This window comes from Apteryx mantelli, chromosome 3 (assembly GCF_036417845.1).
Source record: "Apteryx mantelli isolate bAptMan1 chromosome 3, bAptMan1.hap1, whole genome shotgun sequence".
Taxonomy (NCBI): Eukaryota; Metazoa; Chordata; class Aves; order Apterygiformes; family Apterygidae; genus Apteryx; species Apteryx mantelli.
Genome location: NC_089980.1, coordinates 112,872,943 through 112,892,882, shown reverse-complemented (window position 1 = coordinate 112,892,882; position 19,940 = coordinate 112,872,943). Strand labels below are relative to the sequence as shown.

The 19,940-nt window shown below is 40.7% G+C and overlaps 1 long non-coding RNA gene across 2 annotated transcripts; it reads left to right on the top strand.

Annotated features, from left to right (window-relative positions):
• The first annotated feature begins 258 nt into the window (after nt 1–258).
• Nucleotides 259–12,728, top strand: LOC106493260 (uncharacterized). Of its 2 annotated transcripts, XR_010883821.1 has the most exons (5): nt 2,160–2,541; nt 4,076–4,192; nt 4,985–8,141; nt 8,893–11,716; nt 12,443–12,728. It is a non-coding gene; the product is annotated as an uncharacterized lncRNA (long non-coding RNA). The 2 variants fall into 2 exon arrangements; XR_010883820.1 differs by lacking the exons at nt 2,160–2,541; nt 12,443–12,728 and adding an exon at nt 259–330 and having other exon boundaries at nt 8,893–9,698.
• Nucleotides 12,729–19,940: the final 7,212 nt, after the last annotated feature.

The following is a 19,940-nucleotide window of genomic DNA, read 5'->3' as shown; positions in this document are numbered from 1 at the left end:
GGCTCGTCCCTGGCAGCGCTGGGAATGCCCGGGAGGGGGTGGAGGAACGCGCAGCGCAGCAGTATGGGTTTTGTCTTAAAGAGGCTGCTGTAGATTAAAGACGCCACGGTGCTTCCAGCTGTGTGCTGAAACGCTCCGCCGTGTTCCCTCAGTTACTGCTAGGGCCCTCCGGAGACGGGCGCGGACAGGCCTCTTCCGGGGGGAACGGCCGCGGGCGGGCGGGCGGCGAGGCTCGCGACGGCCGGCGGTGCGGTGCGGTGCGGTGCGGTGCGGTGCAAGGCCCGGCCCGGCCCGGCTGGCAGGAGTGGAGAGTCCCCCGCTAACAGCAAGGTTCGTAATGCTTTAAATAACGTGCTACCGCACGGAGAGAGGAAAAAGTAAAGCTAATCCTTAGTGTTATTTCTCACAAAAAACCTTTAAATTGTTCCGGCAGCTTTTTCCTGGCACCTTAAAACTACTGTTAGTGCCTATCTCTGATAACAGTGCATCTCTAGAGGAAATCAATGAAGCAGAGGCACTGAGCAAGATGACTGCCTAGGAAGAAAAAAAACGCAGAGGAATGCAACCAGGCTAAGCCTGGCATAAATGTCACCAGAAAAGCTGAGAAACTGGAGAAAAGGTCACCTCCTTTCCAAAGACATGTAAAAATGAAGACCAGAAAAAGTGCACAATACTGTTTTACATATTTCACCAATATACTCCCATGCATTAAAGCCAAGCGACCTCAGTGAGGTCCTGGTGAGATTTGGCATACATATATTTCATATTCAGAACAGGAAATTGCAATGCAATACCAGTGCTCCCAATCTCTGCAGTATCAGAGAACTGATTAAATAAGGTATACTTCAATGATCCTGCAATTAATGTGCCTTTCTCAGGCTGCAAATGAGCATACAACCACCATGGTTTCATGCTAGCTTGGCATGGGGAAAACCTTGGTCCCAAATCTGGCCATCAGCTTGACCCTGCATATGTGAGCAAGGTCAGCCAGGAATCAAGAGTGGTGTCATGTTTGGTGGGTGTCCTGTTTGGTGTCCCGTTTTCTGATTTGACCAATCTGATGTTTCTGATGAAAGGAATGATTATGTGATAAAAGTGTTACTAAGAGGTCCTAACTAATGGTCTTAAAGTATGGACAGTGTACAGAAAACTGTTTGTACTTGAAGTAATATAAATCAGAACATATATCTGAAAAAACAGGTGAATACAGATATTTTGAATGTCTGGAATGAAACTAGAAAGATGCCTTATCTTCCTGAGATACTTCTGCTCAGTCTGTCTCAGTAAGCTGTGACCGCATCCTGTTGTGCCCAGAAAAGGCCAGACTATGAGGATGTTAAAAATAAGTTAGTTATCTGAGAATTGTCTGGGAGAGAATCTGAACAACATTCAACTCAAAATAAAGAGGAAGCAGGGAAATGCCATATGTTTTAGATATGATATAAAATAAAGAAAGGCATATCAGCACCATTTAAAATGTTTTCTAAATGAAGAGACAGAAATAAACAAATTAATATTATATGAAGAGAAAGACTCTCACCTCTCAGAAGTTCGTTAAAGATACTACTGAAAGGTGAGGGATATAAGCAGGTTTGCAAAGCACACAACAAAGACTCAGAATGTGAAATTCATTATGCCTGAACCCTAGTTTTCACTGTACTTATGCAGCTCATTCTTTGCAGGCCTTTGGGAAAAGCATGGCTGGTATGCAGTAGGATAGCATAGTTCAGAGTCTGAGGATTGGTAGAATATTTAAATTGTGATATAGCCTGCTAATGGATGAATTAGATATTTCATTAACAGAATGACTGAACCGACAAAAACTGCCTAATTGTCTTTATTCCATGATATGAGGTGCCTCAAGGATAAAACAAGCTCCCAACACATTAAAATAATAAATTGAAAATGCACTAGTTGAAAATACTAAATATTAAAGTAAAACCACTTGTAAGTAAAATGTTTATATCTTGGTTATTTTGTTTGATGGCTTAAGTTTGTGTGACAAGGGCAGCCTTGACAATAGCCATTGTAACAAGAACAAGTGCTATAATTAAAATTACAAGTTGATTTCATCTATAATGCCCTGTTTTTAGGGATTTATGACTTTTTTGAGACTCCTATTTTTGGCTAAAATTTTCATGGCCGATGTCTAACTGAAAGCAATTCTGCTATTGTTGATACTGCTGTAGATCTGGAGAAGGCCTGTTGAGTTTGTGTGAAGGAGGAAAAGAAAATCATCCTTTTCCTTTAGTTAAAAAAATCCCATAGCCTTTTTCTTTTTCAGAACTCAGGAAGTCAAACTCTCAAGCTCGACAACAGGGATGGGATGAAGCATATCCCTCATGCAAAAGCCACGTTCTACTTTGTTCTAGGGTCACGTGGACAAAAAGTCACTTTATGCGCCACCCGGTGTTTTTGAGGACAGCTGCTCCAAAAGATTAAGATTTGCAACACGGTGCCACCACCCTGCTGCCCTGCCTCAGGTTTTCCACAGCTTTAATTTCCAGCTGCAGCACCTTAGGAGCCCCAGCAATGACAAATGTGTGTAGTTGCTGCCTAAAATTACTTTTCTCCCAGCTATGTTGGCCCCTTTCCATTCCTTGGGGCAGTCAAGCCTGGTTTCAGAGCAAACATTATTATATCAGAGCAAGCTTACGTTGTTGTCTCATGAATCTAGCAATGCCTGTCTGTGTTATTTAGGATTCTTGCTCGTAGTTCACTTGGCTGATAGAGCACTACATTGCTGAGACACATTTTTGAAAGAACCAGGTATTTGGTATGATCCCTGCTGCTTTTAGTGTGCTGTCTTTAATTGACTATAATCATTCTGTACGTTTCCAGCAGCATATACAAAATTCCCAAACTAAGATGAGCTTTATTATAATGTAGGGTGCTGTTAAGCAATCTGTAGTCTTGAACTATGCACTTATGCTACTCTTTGTCCTGGAGTTCAAGAGTGCATTTTCAGTAGCTATCTTTCTGCACATTTATACTATGCTTATTTTCATGTTATTTCTGTGCCATTATCTGCTGTTTTTCATTTGTACAGTTCATGTGCACTTTATTTGTAGCCTTATGAACTACAGAATTAGTACTCTGTCTATAATAGAAATCTGAGATATTTTCCTTCTCCACCAGTAAAACTGATAAAAATTATAGTTATGTTTTCTCACATCGTAATCTTTAGCATAACTGTGTGGCAAGTCAGTTATGTTTATGAGGTGTTTACTGTCTTCAGCTGAATTTTTTTTCTTCCTTCAGTTCTAAACATATGTTTTCTGACAGTACTAGAATATATATAGGTCTTTTTCTGTGTAGGGGATTGTGGCATGGAAGAGGAGTATAAGCCATTCTAAGGCTGACAACATCCCATGTAGAAATGTTCATTTATGCATAATATGGAATATGACTTCAGGGGATGCACAAATATTGTTTAATATATGCATATGTGCATAATGATATATAATTATTTCCTGTACACTCAATGTCAAAGAAAGATTGCCAAACATGCAGGCAATACTTTTGATGATTTTATTAGCTTAGCTGTATACCAACTTCCTAGCCCCTGAGACTTCACTATTTTCTCTGGACAGTTCAAAGGAAAAGCTTCTTCTAGCTTCATCTTTAAGATGAATCTTTTGCTAGAAAAGCATTTTGCAGGGGAGAAATATCTCCTCCTGAAAAATTCCCTTTGCCTGAATTTAGCAACATGAAGCTTTTATAACAGTAGATGCAGTCCAAACTCCCCTTAAGCTCTCACTTTACTCCAACAAGATCTGTTTTATAACTAGGCCATACCACTTTCCTAGTTCTTTATCTCTTGAGTAGCTGCTCTTTAGTTCCAGCTAGAGACTATTACTGATTCCTGAAGCAGTGTCTACTGATCAAATAGCAAATTAGTATTTATTTTGGAAGTTAGAACAGGGAGTGTGATTTTATTAGATTTTAAAGCTGGATTTTTTTTTATTTTGTGCTCAGTTTAAGCAATTAAAATAATTGCTCTAATTCAGTTATATATCTAGATAAACAAATACCAGCTTTTCATTTTTTTGTTCTCCTCCTTGTTCTCTTTTAGGACAGAAGCTTAATGGAGAAGTCTTGCCTAGTACGAAAAGGAACATAAATTGTCTGCATCAAGTGGTAATAAGGAAATATTGTTTATTCTTTTCAGAGATTGGAAAATCTTTTCCAGGTAAGATTTAGCTTCTTGTTTATGGTGCTGTTGATACAGCATGATGATACCAAGAAACATCTGTGCCAGGGAACAAAAACATTTTAAGAAATAAAGTTGTACTGAAGTTACAAAATCACAGGAGTTTGTACTGATCCTTGCTTTGAAAACCGTTAGAAAACTATCAGCAATTGAAAACTAGATGAAAATGAGTGGGGATCTGGAACAGCTTTCCAGTCGGAGTAGTGAAGGAGAAAAGCCTATGTACTTTTAGGCTGGAGTCTGTGGAAAAAGAATATATGGCATGGTACTTGCAATAGTGAGGATCTGGCCTTAAGGATCATATATGTTCCTGACATTCTAGAAATTCCACTTAGAACAACCCACTTTATCTTTTGTGTATCTGCAAAGCAGTTAAAATCAGCTGCCACTAAATCTATATTGAGTAACTCTGCACATGTGGAATATACCCACTTGGAAAGATGAAAGATCTGTAGAATCACGGCTGAGACCACTCCTACAGAATGCTTTCTCTTACTGGCTGTCATTAGAAGTAAAAAGTAGATGTCTTATGATGAGGCTGTTATTACAGGGAAGAAAGAAAGGTTTGTCTTTCTTCATGAATAATCTGAAAAAATTTTAGAGTAGCATTGTTCAAGGTGATTATTGAGTTGACGTTTCTGAATGTTATGTAATTCTGGGAATAAAATCAAACGAGTTCAATTGGAACAATCCACTTTCAAAAATTCAGAATAACACATTTGGTAGAAAAAAATATCATTGTCTTTTCTGATGAAGTTTATATGTTTCCAGGTGTAATTTATGACCTGCACCTGTGTACAGCATAAATGACTCAGGTGAGATGTGAAGACTGCCTCTTTTGAGGCTAGAAAGTCTCCACATTTCTAATGAAGCACTGGAGAGATCTGTGCTCAAGCACTTATCTCTTGATGGAGAAATCTTGTTACCTAGTGACGTGTATTAAATAATCTGTTTGGAGGAGGTCACAACATTGAAAAGATTCAACTGAAGAATGTTTTGGTCTTCCTGTCCTGCAGCCAGGAAGATGACTAAGAAGGACCTATTCCAATCAAAGTTACAGTAGTAAATCCTCTCTTAGCTAACTTCTCTGTTAGTGTGTGAAATACACTGTTGTGACTTCTCTGTATTGCCTTAAAACTTTTCCTTTTCTTGTCCTTGGCCTGTTGCTTTTCCACCCGATGTATTGAAAATAGTGCAGTAGGATTAAATTTTGCCATGAGTCTGAGTGGCACATTTCTAATTTTTGTGGGATTTTTATTCATACTATTGGTTTTGAGGGTTGGAGGGTTTTACTTACACACTTCAACAGGAATGTCGTGTACAATTCAGTGTATAAAGTTCAATGCATTTATGTGAAAAGTGAAAATTATCACATTTTTTTCAAAACTTTGACCATCACCATGTTCGTTCTGCAAAGAACTTGTATTTCTAGTTTCTTAGTAGCTCGTATATTCTTTCACTGTGACTGTGCACAGTATATGATTATGGTTTCTTGGTTAAATCTGGTATACTTAATCATGTCATGAATACCACTAGTGTTAACAGCAGAAACCGTAGTGTGTACTAATTCAGCGTGAGAGTTACTGAGCCACTATATCACAGAGTAGTCTGGCGCAGTGATGGCCATTGCATTCTCTTCATCTTTCAGTCCTGTCTGTGTCTCTTCTCCTGCCACTACCTGTTCCCTCGGAGATACCCTCTCTTCCCACTTTATCTATCACTGCCTCCTAATCTCTCCTGAAGATTGTCTTCTTTGGTGATGGCTACAAGATATGAATTACTGATAAAAGGAGAAAGTAAGAACTTCCAAATTATTTCCCAGTTTATCTTGTTTTCAGCATCTTCTAAGCTGGAAGATCTGAATTATAGGACTGCCTTCATGTTGTTTTCCAAAGGGCTGACCTAACTGTTTGTATTTAATAAATCATAACTGTGTAATATACAATAAAATAAAAGAATGCTGGGTGCTCAATACCAAAGCAGAAAACTGACTACCTCATCATCCTCTCTGCATGCAAATTTATTACCTTTAACATGTCATTTCATTCATAATGAATATCAGAAGCAACGAGATTCCTTTTGCAGAAAGATAGGAGAAACAATAGAAGGCACAGCCTGAAACAAGAGGTGTCTGCAAAATCCACCCAGAGGTGTTATTGACAGGTAAGTTTTACAGAGGACTGAATTCAGAGATGTGTGCAGTTTCACAAAGAAACAAATTCTTTGATTATTTGAGTTTAGGATTCCATAGGTAGGAATAGAGGTCTGTGTACTTGTGCTAAAAGAGGGTACACCAAGAAGTCCTAACTCCGTGATCAACTTATCCTCTCCTGAAAACAATCTGTAAGACCCTACATATTAATTGAATATTAGTTGAGACATTTCAAAGTCAGTTGAAAAGTATAACAAATAAATCATGTTTTTCTCTTTAGCAAATGCCTTTTTTCCTGCCATATACAAATTGTATCATGTTTATTTTATACAGCTATGAATAAAATGTATTTCCATAATGGAAAAAGCAGAATTGTTAAGTAAGATGCATTAGTAACACAGCTCTTATCTAGGTTTTAACACATTTTCCATCTTAGGTATTTCCAGACCAGAAAATAAAAGCTCAGCCTGTGACCTGCTGTGCTAGATCCAGCAGAGCATCACAGAGAGGCAGAAGGGCTGTAGCTTGGCACTGTGCTCCCTGCTTGGGACGGCCCATCGCGGGCAGCCTGGGCTTGGACAAGCCCACCTGCAGGCACGTCCCCCTGTGCAGCACCAACCTGGAGCCACGAGCTTCTTCCACTTCTGGGAGCAGTTTCACATGTTCTGATGCAGTGAATTCTCCCCCACTAGGGAAAGTGGACATCTGGGAGATATGTAGTTATCCAGTACCAATTTCAGAGTCTTCTGTGCCTACACATATTCAGGTCAGGTCCAGCTCAAGATACTGAACTACCACAGTAATAGATCTGCGAAGCTGGAAATATCACAGATTTCCCAAGACGGACTCTGGTCTTTTTTTCCCCTTTGTGAATTTGTTCATTGCATGGCAGCCTTTTGTGAGTTGCAGTTCTGTCTCCTTTAACCATTCAGTATTGTTACTATGCTTTATGTTACAGTTGATTGATTTGCGGTAGAAATAGTCAATATTTACAAGATCATTCATTCTGCTAGCTTTTGGCTGTGTAACAATGAACCAAATGGGAATAACCCTCTTGTATTTTAAATGGCCCTGCATACAGGTGTTCATACCTTAGATAAAACAGCAGCAGGAAACAAGGTAACCTTCAGGAAGAAACTGAGATAGCAGAGTAGGATTTGATAAGAATTATTCAAATGCTATAGTGAAAGCTTTCTAAGCCTCTAAATAAGTCAAGGGTGTCAAAAAATGATCTGCCTTGAACACCTAATCTTTCTGTCAACTTGAAGCAGGGATGGTCACAAAAAACATATGCACAATTTTTATTCCATTGATTGTTTTTCCAGAGTATCAAGTCCCAGACAGTAGCTTAATCTCAAGAACTGCAACTGGTTAGTGAGACTGAGGCAGACAGCAAATACCCTTTGGTACTTTCCATATCTGTTCCTAATAACCAGGACATCAGTTTCCTTAAAGACTAACCCACTGTTCACACGACAAGAAGAATAACTTACAAGCTTTATATAATAATACTATTTAGTAATGGCTTCCATTATAAAACTTTTGAAAAACAATTTCAGACTTCTACTGAGTACCATACCTTAGTTCATGTCTGACCTATGGCTTTTGATAGCTAGTGCAGAGTAATCTCTTTTCAGATATAATATTGCACCAAAGGATTTTTTTTCAAGAATATATTGAAAACCAGGATACCTTAAATAGCAGGAGTGGAGAAAATAGTCCCCTAATAATCAAACTCTGAACAGTCTGCAGACATCAGTTACACCTTTCGCAGCTGTAAGTTTATCTCAAAATCTTTAATTACCAAATATTTTCATCTTATCTGCTTCTTATTGTATGTTGTGTATAGCCTACTTTGCATTGAGTACAAAGTTCTACTGAAAATCTGAAAAATGTCAACTACTGGAAATGCATTCTCCTTTTCTCTTTGATGAATTTGGATACTTGGTGATTTTCTAAAGGTTTTAGACAGAGATCAGTGCAAAATCAAAATGTTAAAAAGAAACTTTGGAAGAGAAGAACACTGAGAGGAAAAATGAATATTTGTTATAATGCATTCATTGTAATTAACTTTTGTCACCATTCATACCTCCATGGTATTTCCAATTACCAGCCAAATACCTGTCAGAGTCTCTCTTCTGCAGAGAAATCAGAAATGGTTTCAAGACTGCATTTCAAAGATAAGTAAAACAGAAAATACTAAATATACCTTTTCTGAAATTTCTCTAACCAAATAGAGTAATTGATACAATTTAAAAAGTTGGTCTAGTACCTAGGATTACAACACTTTTAATTATTTTATTATTTTATTATTTTTATTATTTATTTTATTATTATTTTATTGTATTATTTTTATTATTTTATTGTTAGCATCTCTGAGGAACTGCCAAGTGGGAGTAATCATAAATAACTCAGGTAGATAGGTAAATACAGGTAGAGAAACTGAGGAGCAGACATGTCAAGATACTTTGGGTGGGATTCAGGGTGCTTAATTTAAGTACCAAGAATAACAACTGCTTTACCTTAGTTGTAGGTCCCAACCAACAGGGGTTGAGATACTTATCTTAAAGGAAGAGCCGAAGTTTCCCATGAAGTCTGCCACTAAATTACTATGTGAGAAAGAGTGCTGATACCTGCCGACGGACGCCGGCAGTGGTGGTGTGACCACCTCTCCATCAAAGTCTTTTGGAGGCCCAAAGCTGCCCTGCTCCACGGTGCAGGCACAGCCATGGTGCTTCCTCTGCCGCTCGTGCCTCAGCTGGAGGACTATTTCCGTAGAGACCCGGAGACGTGAACGAGGCAGCAGTTCAGCAGACTTTCTGTGTAGTCCTGCTCTCGCCCTTCCCCTGTGCTTGTGCTGGCACAATCATTGCACACCCGCATGGGGAACCAGAGTGGGGAACTGGTCAGTGGCATTCCTACCTTCTCCCAACTTTAAGCGCTCATGAAACTGAGTCCTTGGTGAAATTCTGGACTGTAACTCGGAAAAGAGTTTCAGATGGGAGCTCTGGTGACTGGGAAGTACAGGAGAGAGCACCCTGTTGAAGGGGCTGTTGAGAAGGGCAGGACTAATGAGATACCAGTTGGCCAAAGTATATTCCCTAGCAAACCCTTGACACAGCACTCGGAGAGGGCTGGTGACCTACTGATCTCCCGGTGGAGAAGGTCAAAGGAGCAGGTAAATGAAGTGTGTGCTGTGTCCTAGCCCCTTCTCAGATTGACTCCTTTGGGAGGGCTGACAAACCATATTCTCTTGGCCGTTCCACAGCTGGTACTAAAGCTACGATCATAAAATAATAAAGACATGCAAATAAAATTCAAAATAGCTCTACACTTCTGTATAATTGTGTATGTGCTAATAACCTTGCATATTGACTTTGTGCAATGTTTATTTTTCAGTTGTTTATATTCACTTGTTCAGCTCAGGCTTTGTAATATATATGCCTTTCATGTGGCATTCATGGAGGTTTTTTATTTTAAGTATGAAGAAATAGTTAAAGCTTAGCAGGTGAGGTAAGAGTTGGAATCCAAACTGTGCTTTGCATTATTAAATCCCTAAAGGCTCCATTGTTCTAGTATTTAAGGTTTATAGAAAATAATTGCCTGGTTTCTCTTCAATGCCTGTAAGTGATTATATGCTTCAAATGCTAACCCTTGCGATTACTGCCAGTAATACCACAATGTCTATGTGGTAACCCAGTTGTTCACATCCGTATCTTTTTTAATCTTTGTCCAGATCCTCATTTCTGCCAAAGACTGTATCAGACGCAACGATAAGACTAGGGGAAATTTTACCCTTGCCCCAAATAACATGTAATGTACTGTAATGTTTTATCACAAGAATTGTACTTTGCTCAGTTGTGTAAAAAGGAAACTGTCTCCCTGCCAACCCCCCAGTGCTCCCATGCTCAGTAGTGCTGACATCAGAATTACAGTCTGTTTTGCTCTTGGGATTAGCAGCTATTCACTGGCTTATTCCAAAATTCGGATCATAGGATCAATCTGCGCTCTCGCTCCCTGTAGAGACTGTAAGGCCAGTGCCGAGAGCAGTGCCAGGACCATGCTTCTCATGTTTTTTGTGCACAGTGTGAATTCATGCTGAATGCAAAGGGACAGAAAAGCCTGAAAGGATCACATGGGGCAGAAGCAGTCACGTCTGCAGAGAGACACAATGTAGGCTATTCTAGTCATATAGGAACAGAGGTATAGAAGGAACACCAGATGTAATAGCCAGCCAAAAGACTCGCTCCTCCAAATAATTTAGTCTAATACTAGTTAATTTCTTCTTGGGCTTTGGTACAGGAATTATGGCACCTTATAACTTGCCTTTTAGTTGTTGACAATACTGCAGCTTGTGGTCATACGAATTATCCTATTAGAAACCTTTGTACTCATCAAATTTCCCGTGACTTCTATTCCACAGGCCTGCTCTAACTTTGCTTTTCACAAGCAAGAGCCATATAATTCTGTGACACCCCAACAGGGAGAAGGCTTTAACTAAATCACAAAATAGTTGTTCAAAATCCTAGAGAGATCTTGCTTATTACAGAGGATTACATTTGTTAATAAGCCTAAGCATGTTTCAGACATTTCAAGAGAAAAGACATGCACTTAACTTGGTCAGCAAATACTAATGAAGCTAAAATGTCAATATGTCATTCCCATTCTGAGCAAGTAAACCAACTAGATCAAAAAAGGAAGTGTTTCTCTTCCACTGAGTAGTTCAAGTATTCAAATTTTACATCCTACCTGTATTTTTCTTTGGCAGCTTGTATTCCTTAGAGAGATCTTCAGGTCCTGAAAAGAATGGATGGAGTATGAACGCAATAGCTCTATTCCCTGTGTGAAATTGTATTGTTTGAGGAACTGCTCTGCAGGGTGCTGTCTCACTCCTGCTCCCATTCACTGCTATGTGCTACTGTTAGAAGAAGTAGCAAGGGCCGTGGGCTGCAGTGGCTTTGGTGTTTGCACCACGCTTGTTTCTCAGACTGCTGTAGAAAGAAAGACATGACCCTGAATGAGAGAGGAGGTTGTGTGGAGGTGAGGACCAGATTCTTGAAGACAAGGGAGCTACAGTTGAAATTAAATGTACAACTCTCAAGGGATATCTGGATGCTTTGGAAAAACCCTACTAGACACCACTCTACATTTTAGGCTGCTAAATACATTTACTATCTGATTTCCAAATGAATTTCTCTCTAAGTTCTTTATATCGCATATATCACGTTATTGCTCAATCCGCTGAGCCAGGCTATATGATTAGTGCTGGGCTGCAGATGGCTGTCAGGACAAGTCTGCAGAGCAAGTAACAAAGAATGAGAACGTCTGCAACAGGGCTGCCACGGCTGAAGGTACATGTTAGGGCCTGAGATCACCTAGCAGCTCATTCCCCCATAGAGGAAGAGGCTCTGTGCCCTTTTCTCTCCTCTCCTCCTGTCTTGGCCCTCCTCCCCTCACTTGCAGTGGCTTGCATTTTTCAGACCCTACACCAAGCCAATTCAGTTTACTGGAATCAAAACAAAATTAACCTGGAAAAAAGGTGAATCATTTTCTGATGGGTTATTGAGTTGACTCAGATGTGCTGAAGAGCAACAGGGCTAATGCAAAGGATGGGATGGGATTGTATGGCTGGGACTGGGTCTAGGAAAAGGAAGAGGAGGAAAAGAAAATGAGATCTTTATGGTAGCGGCAAGCTGGTAAATCAGCTTTGTTGTAATGTGCCACAACCCCCTAAATAACATACAACCAAGTTCCAGTCATACACAACTCACCTTCAGCACCCTCCTGCATACACATTAGTTTTATTTACCAATATGGATTTGTCTTTCACAGAGTGAGTATACATGGATAAAGCTGTAACTACAATATTACAGATTAGCCAGTATGATAGCAGCAGCAATAGCTTGCTCTGAGGGAAGATGGTCAATAAAGGCTGGATATTTTGTAATCTCATCTCTCAGCTCTCTCCAGGAGTTGTCAGCAATCTGTCTTGCCTGCTCCAGAAGACATAGGAAGACTTTTTTTCTCCATTTTTTGTTAGTTTGCTTGTCTGAGTGTTTTTTGTTTTTCTATCATAGGTTTCTGGAAACAGATTAGCTTTTCATCTTCCTCTCAAAAATCTGTGGAGAAAGTATGAGGCTAGCCTGCAAATAAATAAATGGTAATGAAATGCACTGCCCATGAAAGATTTAACATGATTCAATTGGAGGAAAAGAAGGGAAGCTAAGGATTGTCAGCAATGAGTAATCACTCCAATGTTCAAAGTTTTTCAGATTTCCTTCGGCATTTTCTATTTCTATTGAAGTCAAAGGCTATATGTCCATTGGCTGCAGTTAGAGAAGTTTTAATCTCATAAGTTTTGAACTGTCATCTTTTTTTTTAAATCTAAAATAATAAAGTATGATATTATTTCAGAACTGGATCAGTTGTCTGATGTGTGGAGTCATCATTCATTGTAATGGATACTCTGCCTTCTTGTATGATTTTTGGTCAAGCCATCCACCTTCAGGATCCTTCTAGTTGTAACAAGCTAATAAAACTGCTGTTAAGGATTTAAGAGAGGAGTGAATTCTCCTGTGTGCATTCCTGTAGGAATTGGATAGGGTGGTGAATTCTAGGGAAGATCAGAGGGAATTTGGGGTTTTCAGCTTCACATTTCCCAATGATGGCCTTAGGTATTTTTCTGTGCTCTGCAAACATACCCTAGTCAGTCAGTCAGCCAGTCAGAAATGCGACAGCCCGAGGACATTGGGATAACTATGCCCAGTGAGGGGATAAAATGTACCTTTTCTGGTGCTGAGCTGGAGGCTGAAACAGGCTATGCCCTGCAAGGGCTCTGCAATATTTGCTGCAGAATACAGGAGTTTTAGGGTTGGGTCAGGAACTTGAGAGGAGAGAAGGAAGTGTCCCAGCCAATGCAACTGGACGTTGCTGTAGAGATTTTGTCTCTATCCCTGTCCCTGTCACAAAACCTATAAGAGGCAGGACTTTTCTTAAACTTTGCAAGAAAACAAACTTCTCACAGGTTGCATATTTTTCATTTTTTTAGTTTCCTATCTTGAAATACTGAGTGCTAGCAATCACAACTGCACCTGAATCTTACTGGGAGCTGAACTTTCAAAATAATGACATAAAATATTACACTTTTAATGTAATAAGAGCTATATTGGAAAAGAGTTTAGTAAACAGAGCAGGGTGCTGCAGTCTGAATGACAGCACTAATAGAAATCCTGGCGAGATTCTCATTAAGAAATCCCTGCTGCTGTGTAGCGAACGAAGTAGGGATCTCTAGAAAAGAACATAATACAATTGTATCATTAACAGGTGTATCACAACAGGGTGCCACATTAAGCTTCCAGGGCAACTTAATTTTGGCATTTCATGACATTAGAGGGACTGACTTTGCAATGTTAATTTTCATGTAATGCAGGCCCATGTTTGTGGTGGGGGTGTGTGTATAACTTCCTAGGTTTAAAAAAGGAAGGTGAAAATGCAGACATACTATGTATATCCTATGCATCTTGCCACAGTTGTCGGCAGGTTAGACATTTTAGATTCACAGCACTGACCTCTGCCATTTGAACTCATGGACTAAAAGATGGGCTGTCCTCCCCGTGGAGTCATTCCCAAAAGGACACTAAGATATGTGTGTAACTGCCGGGTTTCACAGATATTTGCTGGTAGGAGAAACCTGCCTCTATTCCAGGCTCTGGATGAGGTTGAGACATGCTGAAGGCAGAACCAGACGGCTAGTTGCCTTTCACCGTTTCTTTGTGATAAGCATGTACCTTCGGCTGGTCCATTCTCGCTTCCTAGCTGTGCCAGGCTCTCTCTGCTGGCTCCCCGTGCTGATCCTTGCTTTTGATCCTACTCAGTAGTCCAAGCCTGGCTAAGCCTCAGCAGCTACAGAGGCACTGCATGGCTGGCACGGCTGGCAGAGCTGGGAGGGTTGCAGCCTGCTGAATTCAGAAACCATCTTCACAGATTGAAGTAGCAAATTCACCGGAGCACTTACAGCCTAGATTTATGAAATGTTTGGCATCTGAGGAGTTTTTCATATAGCACAACCCCCAGCTCTCCAAATTTTAAATTCCCCCACCAATTTCATAGATGCTGAAGAGCCTCCCAAAGGAGCAACTTTAGAAGTTTTGTTACCATAAGAAAAATGGCATATTTCGCACCTAGTCTTGTTCTCAAAGTGACCACACCAAAAAATGGCATATTTCATGCCTTGTCTTGTTCTCAGCAATGACAAACATTTTCATCACCATTTTCTAATGATAGACACTCTTAGAGATGTCAGTGATGAGAACTTGCACCTGCATAAATGTTTTGCACAGCAATGTGCTGTTGAAGTTAGGATCTTCTATAGCGAACTGCTGGACACCTTTTCCTACAAATGGTGTTGCCAGCTGTGTTTACGGCACCAGTCAGAAAACACTAAACATAATCAGAGTTTTTTGGTTCCCGTCTTGATTTTAACATTGAAATGTTCTTTCCCTAAGGCTTATCACTTCATTTTCCCACTGTAAAATAAGGATAATAGCTGCTTAGCTGTTAAAAATATATATATATACCTGTATTAGTGAAGGAAGCAAGTTTTTGCATCTCAGATTCCTGCATTGGTAACTTGTCCCACTTGCACACTGACTTGTCTAAGACCCGTGGAGCAGCTCTGTGGCAGAATCAAAAATAGAGCTAAACCTGAGAGAGGGATCAGGAGACAGAAAGTGTCGTGGTGCAGAGGGAAATGTTTTCTTGACTGCATTAAAGATATAGTCTATTTTAAATATCCTCATCCTCTTGAAATACGAGGAGTTCTACAGGTAGAAACTGACACTTTGAAATGGAACATTAATATTTTGGGGGATAGCATCAAAAGTAATTGTAATTGACAAAAATCCACAGAAGTATTTAGATGTTCTCAGGAAAGTACTTTCACTGACCAGATTATGGGAGCTTTCCTGGAACAAGCTGTGCTTTACGTACTGACCCGCCAGTTGGACCTGTGCTTCTGAATGCTTAACACTCTCAAAGGGATCCAATACATTGCTGTCTTTTAGCAAATAGTGATTGTGCTCCCTGCTACTTTTGGCAACCTGACTAGTTCCATCTGAACTAAACAGCTGATCTTGTGACCCCCTAAAATCTCAGCTTTCTGCTTTGCTCTGGGACTGCTAGAAGTTAAAAACTGAATTAAAATTTGTGATGAGTTTCTTCTCTCTTCTTTCTTGTTCTTTGTATATCTGTGTGCCATACTACAGTTATACATAACCAGTAAAGCATGTTTATCACAATAAACTACATCACTGCATAAGTCAGCAGCAGTACTATGAAAATCAGACCTTTAATTAGTTGGTAGTCAGAGAGCTAATATGATCAGTTTTGAATAATCTAAAAGGATCAAATCTTCTTCTTTAAGAAAATAAATGAGCAGATCCTTTCTGAGTTCATTTTGTTTTTCTGCTGACATATCAATAAAAGCAGCTAGAAGGATATGGACTTTATTCTGGAGGAAAATCATCTATTTCCATCTAGGTGCAACTCAGGCTGCTCCCTCATGATTGAACTATGTCATGTTACTTCACTATGCTAATAACTTAGGTCACTCATTCAGCATCCATAGTTTGTAATTCAATATCAGGTGAAAAACTGGGACAGCTTGTCGATATTTCATCCTAATGTTAATGTATTATTTTAAGGGGAGTCCAAAGGGCAGCCTTCTGGAATGTGAATAGAAGACTACCTTTAGCCTTAATTAGTTTTAAGCTGTCTGCTTATTTTCCAGATGGCTCCTGTTCTTCCTAAATGACTTTAATTCCTTATTTGAATTGAAAGATAAAATTTGCTACAGACTTTGCCACTTTCCTACCAATAGTGGTAGGTAGCAGTGTGAAACACAGAAATGGATAATTGTGACAACTGAGGTTTTCTATTCTGACTAATGAGTTGGTTTATTTTAATCCTGTGCACTGTAAATTATTTCTAAAAGCTTCAAGTGGAAAATCCAAATGCAAACAGATGTTTAATACTTAAAGGGTGTGCAGCTTGCACAATAGTTTCACGAGAAAGGTAGTTTCAGTAGTTAAACTAACAGGAAAATCAGTGACTTTCTTTCTAAAGTGCCTTTATATGCTTGTGGGGAGAAAGTCAGAGGAGGCAGCCTTCAAGTTATCCTGGGGAGTTCACAGTGTGGCAGCGCCAGGGAGTTTCCCAGGATGTCACCAGCACAGGGCCCTCCTGGCCCGAGAGCCGCCTTGGCGGCAGAGCAGCTCCGCTGGTTGCTCATACGCACGTCAACGAGCACGGAGGTGCCTTTAAAATGTGTCGTGGTCTCTTACTGCCTGAAGCTGCTAAATCATTTCACAGAAAAGGAAATGAGAAGTTGTCAAGTTGCTCAGTCACTATCAATTTGAAACATAATTAAAATAATGGCTGAAAGAGTAAAGAGCTCAAAATACTGTTATCTATGTAATAGAGTCCTCTCCTCTCCTCTCTTCTCGAGTTCAGGGTGAATTTCACTCAAATTTGAAAACAGAGTTTGTTTGTAATATGATTCTAAATTGGCTGAAGGATACCCTTGGACAACTTTTGTGTTAATCTTAAGTTCTCTGCAAAAATGCACAGGAGAACGTCCCTCTTCTTAGGCTATGATGAGGGTCACATACCATGTGCACTTCTATAATGTGAAAGGTCCCTATAATTTCTGTCCAGTCATGCTCTCTTGGCCTTGTTTCACATGAGCAAACTTGCTAGCAAACCAATAACTTCATATTTGCACATTATACTGAGCATAAAACACTGAGAGCCACGTGGCTCGGGGATAGTCTGGCATTGCACAACTCTCCTGTGCTATCAGTCCAAGAAAGCTGACACTTGCTCACTAGGGTAATAAGTAACAGCTCTGAAGACTCCGGAGAAGGCCTTCATTTTATTAAATTGCATCTCTTTCTAACACAATATAAGGAGCACTGTCATTTTTCTAGCTATTTAAACCTATCTTAAATCTTTATCTTACTTAATACTCCAATTTTAACTGCAACAAAATGACAGCTTTCTGCAACTCTCAGTGGATCCAGCAACTGAAATTGGATTTCCGCGGGCCTGTTCCCTGGGATTTAGAAGATGTTCCTTTGGCAGAGTGGGCCTCTGCCATGGGCTAATCACTGCATTGCTGAACCCCCTTCCTCATCCCTTCATAAACAGAAATCCTGGCCACCAGGCCGGGGCCTCGGGAGAGCAGGTGACTGCAGACACAGTTGTGGGGAATTTGCCAAAAGCTTGATCTTTCACAGGAAATTGCAGATTTGTCAAAGACAACATTTCACAGATGCATATCAATTTTGACCAATGTTTCAAACCAGAGGGGTCTCCTGGGAATTTGCCAGCTCACCTGGGGAACTGTTGGGATGGGGACATGGGCAAGACACGGCCTTGCTGTGCTGGCCGCCTGCGGGCTGACGCCTCAGGCTTTCCTGCTGCAGAGCTGGGGGGTGGAAAGTGGGAGATCCCCAGCTTCGCGAGAAGGTTTTGCAGGTTCGTGCTTGGATCGGGAAGGGTCAGCCTGCAAGGCTAGCTGCTTTGGCTTGTGCTCTGCCCTTCAGTCCCACATGAAGGATGCTGCTATGCCCTGGGCATTGTCCAGGAGGAATCTCAAGTGATGGCTGATGGCTTCATTTAGCTTTTCACAAACCTGGTGACTTTTGCAAAATAAATACTTTCAGAGTCTCCTCTCCTAGGATTTTTAGCTTGCATTCGATTGCAAAACAACCGTGACTATTTGCAAACCATATGACTTGCACAGCCCAGTCACAGAAGCAGTCAAATGCCCTCCACTTTCATGAAGCAGGAAGCTGAAGGGGGCTGCTTTGGGGAGGGTGAGAAGTCAGATGAAGTTACAGATTATATTGTTATGCTGACATTAGCCAAAATCACTGCCAAAAGATGTAGCACTCCTCCCTAACCTGCTCATTCCCATCCTCTCCCTTGTGTTTGCACAAGCCTGCAATAAATGACAGAGGAACTGATCTGGCTGAAATCTGAGCCAGCAAGAACAAAAATGCAAGTTAAAATCTGGCTCGGGTTCTTGGTCTGGTTTCGCATGTGGCCACACAGGCGCATGGGCCCTTGCGAGGCAGCGCTGAGGGGCAGGAGCCAACTGCCTGCAGGGGCTGCAGAGGTCAGGGGGAAACACGCAGGATTGCGTCTTTTGATGGCTGCACCACCTTATGCTTCCTGAAACTGTATGCAAAGCTTTAGCAAGAGGGGGAGGTTACATGAGATGGCCAAGCTTGCCAGAGGCGGTTACCCTGGGGACAACGATGTCCATCTCCACCAAAACCTTCTGACCCTTAGTGAAATCATTCTGATTCTCATTCCCCCTTGCGCCAAGCACGCACGGTGCCCATGCGAGCACCAAGCCCGGCACCACAGCCTGCCAAGGGGGAGGTGAGCGTTGGAGCAGCAAGCACACTGCCCCCAAGCAATAGCCCGTGGTGGGGATTTCCTGGGCTGTCCCCGCGATTGCAGAAGTGGGCATGTGGCAACCCAGGCTGAGTGTGAAACTGATGTGTAGGAGAAGCTGGAAGGTGCCCGCAGCCCAGCTCTCCTGGGGTTTCACACATGAGGTAAGTGGTGAGAATTTATTGTATAACCATATGTTTCAGCCCTCCTTTTCATAATGAAGTTGAATGAGGCAGATTTTTTGTGTTGCAAAACAAATTCAGTAAATGCATTGCAGCATTGTGGTGCGCTTGTGCACCTGCAGAGTAGTCTTTGGGGGCTAACTCCAGGCTCGCAGAGGCAGGCATGTGGAAACTCAGGCTGAGCTCAAAAAGGGGCAAGCAGGAGAGAGTTTCAAGGTCGTTTACAAGTTAATGGCCATTTTTTTCCATTTTCTGACATGTAACAACTAAATATTCTCCTCTTCTTAAAACTCATATGTCTTATGTGACTCCTATTTCATCCTCTCGCTTTCATCACTTTCTTTCTTTATGACTTGAAAAATATATGTTAATTCCTGGAAAATCTTGCAAAAGGCAAAAAGGTCAGTGAACTAACAGAGGGAATGGCAGTTCATCTCTGTAGAATAAGTCAACTTTTTGGTGCTCGCAGTTAAATAACACATGGTGATTTTAACCAGTGGTGACACCAGTGCTGGGGGTACCTTGCTCTACTGCCTGCCCTCATATAAGGGTGTTGAGCAGGTGGAGAGGGCTCAGAAAAGAGGCAGAGAATGGCCTGAAGTGTGGGAAAGCTGCTGTATAGATGCTCAGGTTTTTTAACCTATTAAGGGGATAAATGCATTTTTCTGAATTTTAGTTTTTCAAAGAGAAAAGATGTCCTTAATTTGAGATTTGCTATCTTTTTCATTGCCTTCTCTAATTTAATGAGTATTTGTGAATTTTATGCAGGAAATATTGGGTGCAGCTTTATGAAATTTATTATGTGAGACCTTAATTATTTAAATCTGATGAACAGGCACAGAATCTAAAACAGATTGAGTGATTCACAACAAATAATTTATTCATTGAATTTAGCATCTTTCTCTGTGGAAATAGCCACAAATATATTTTT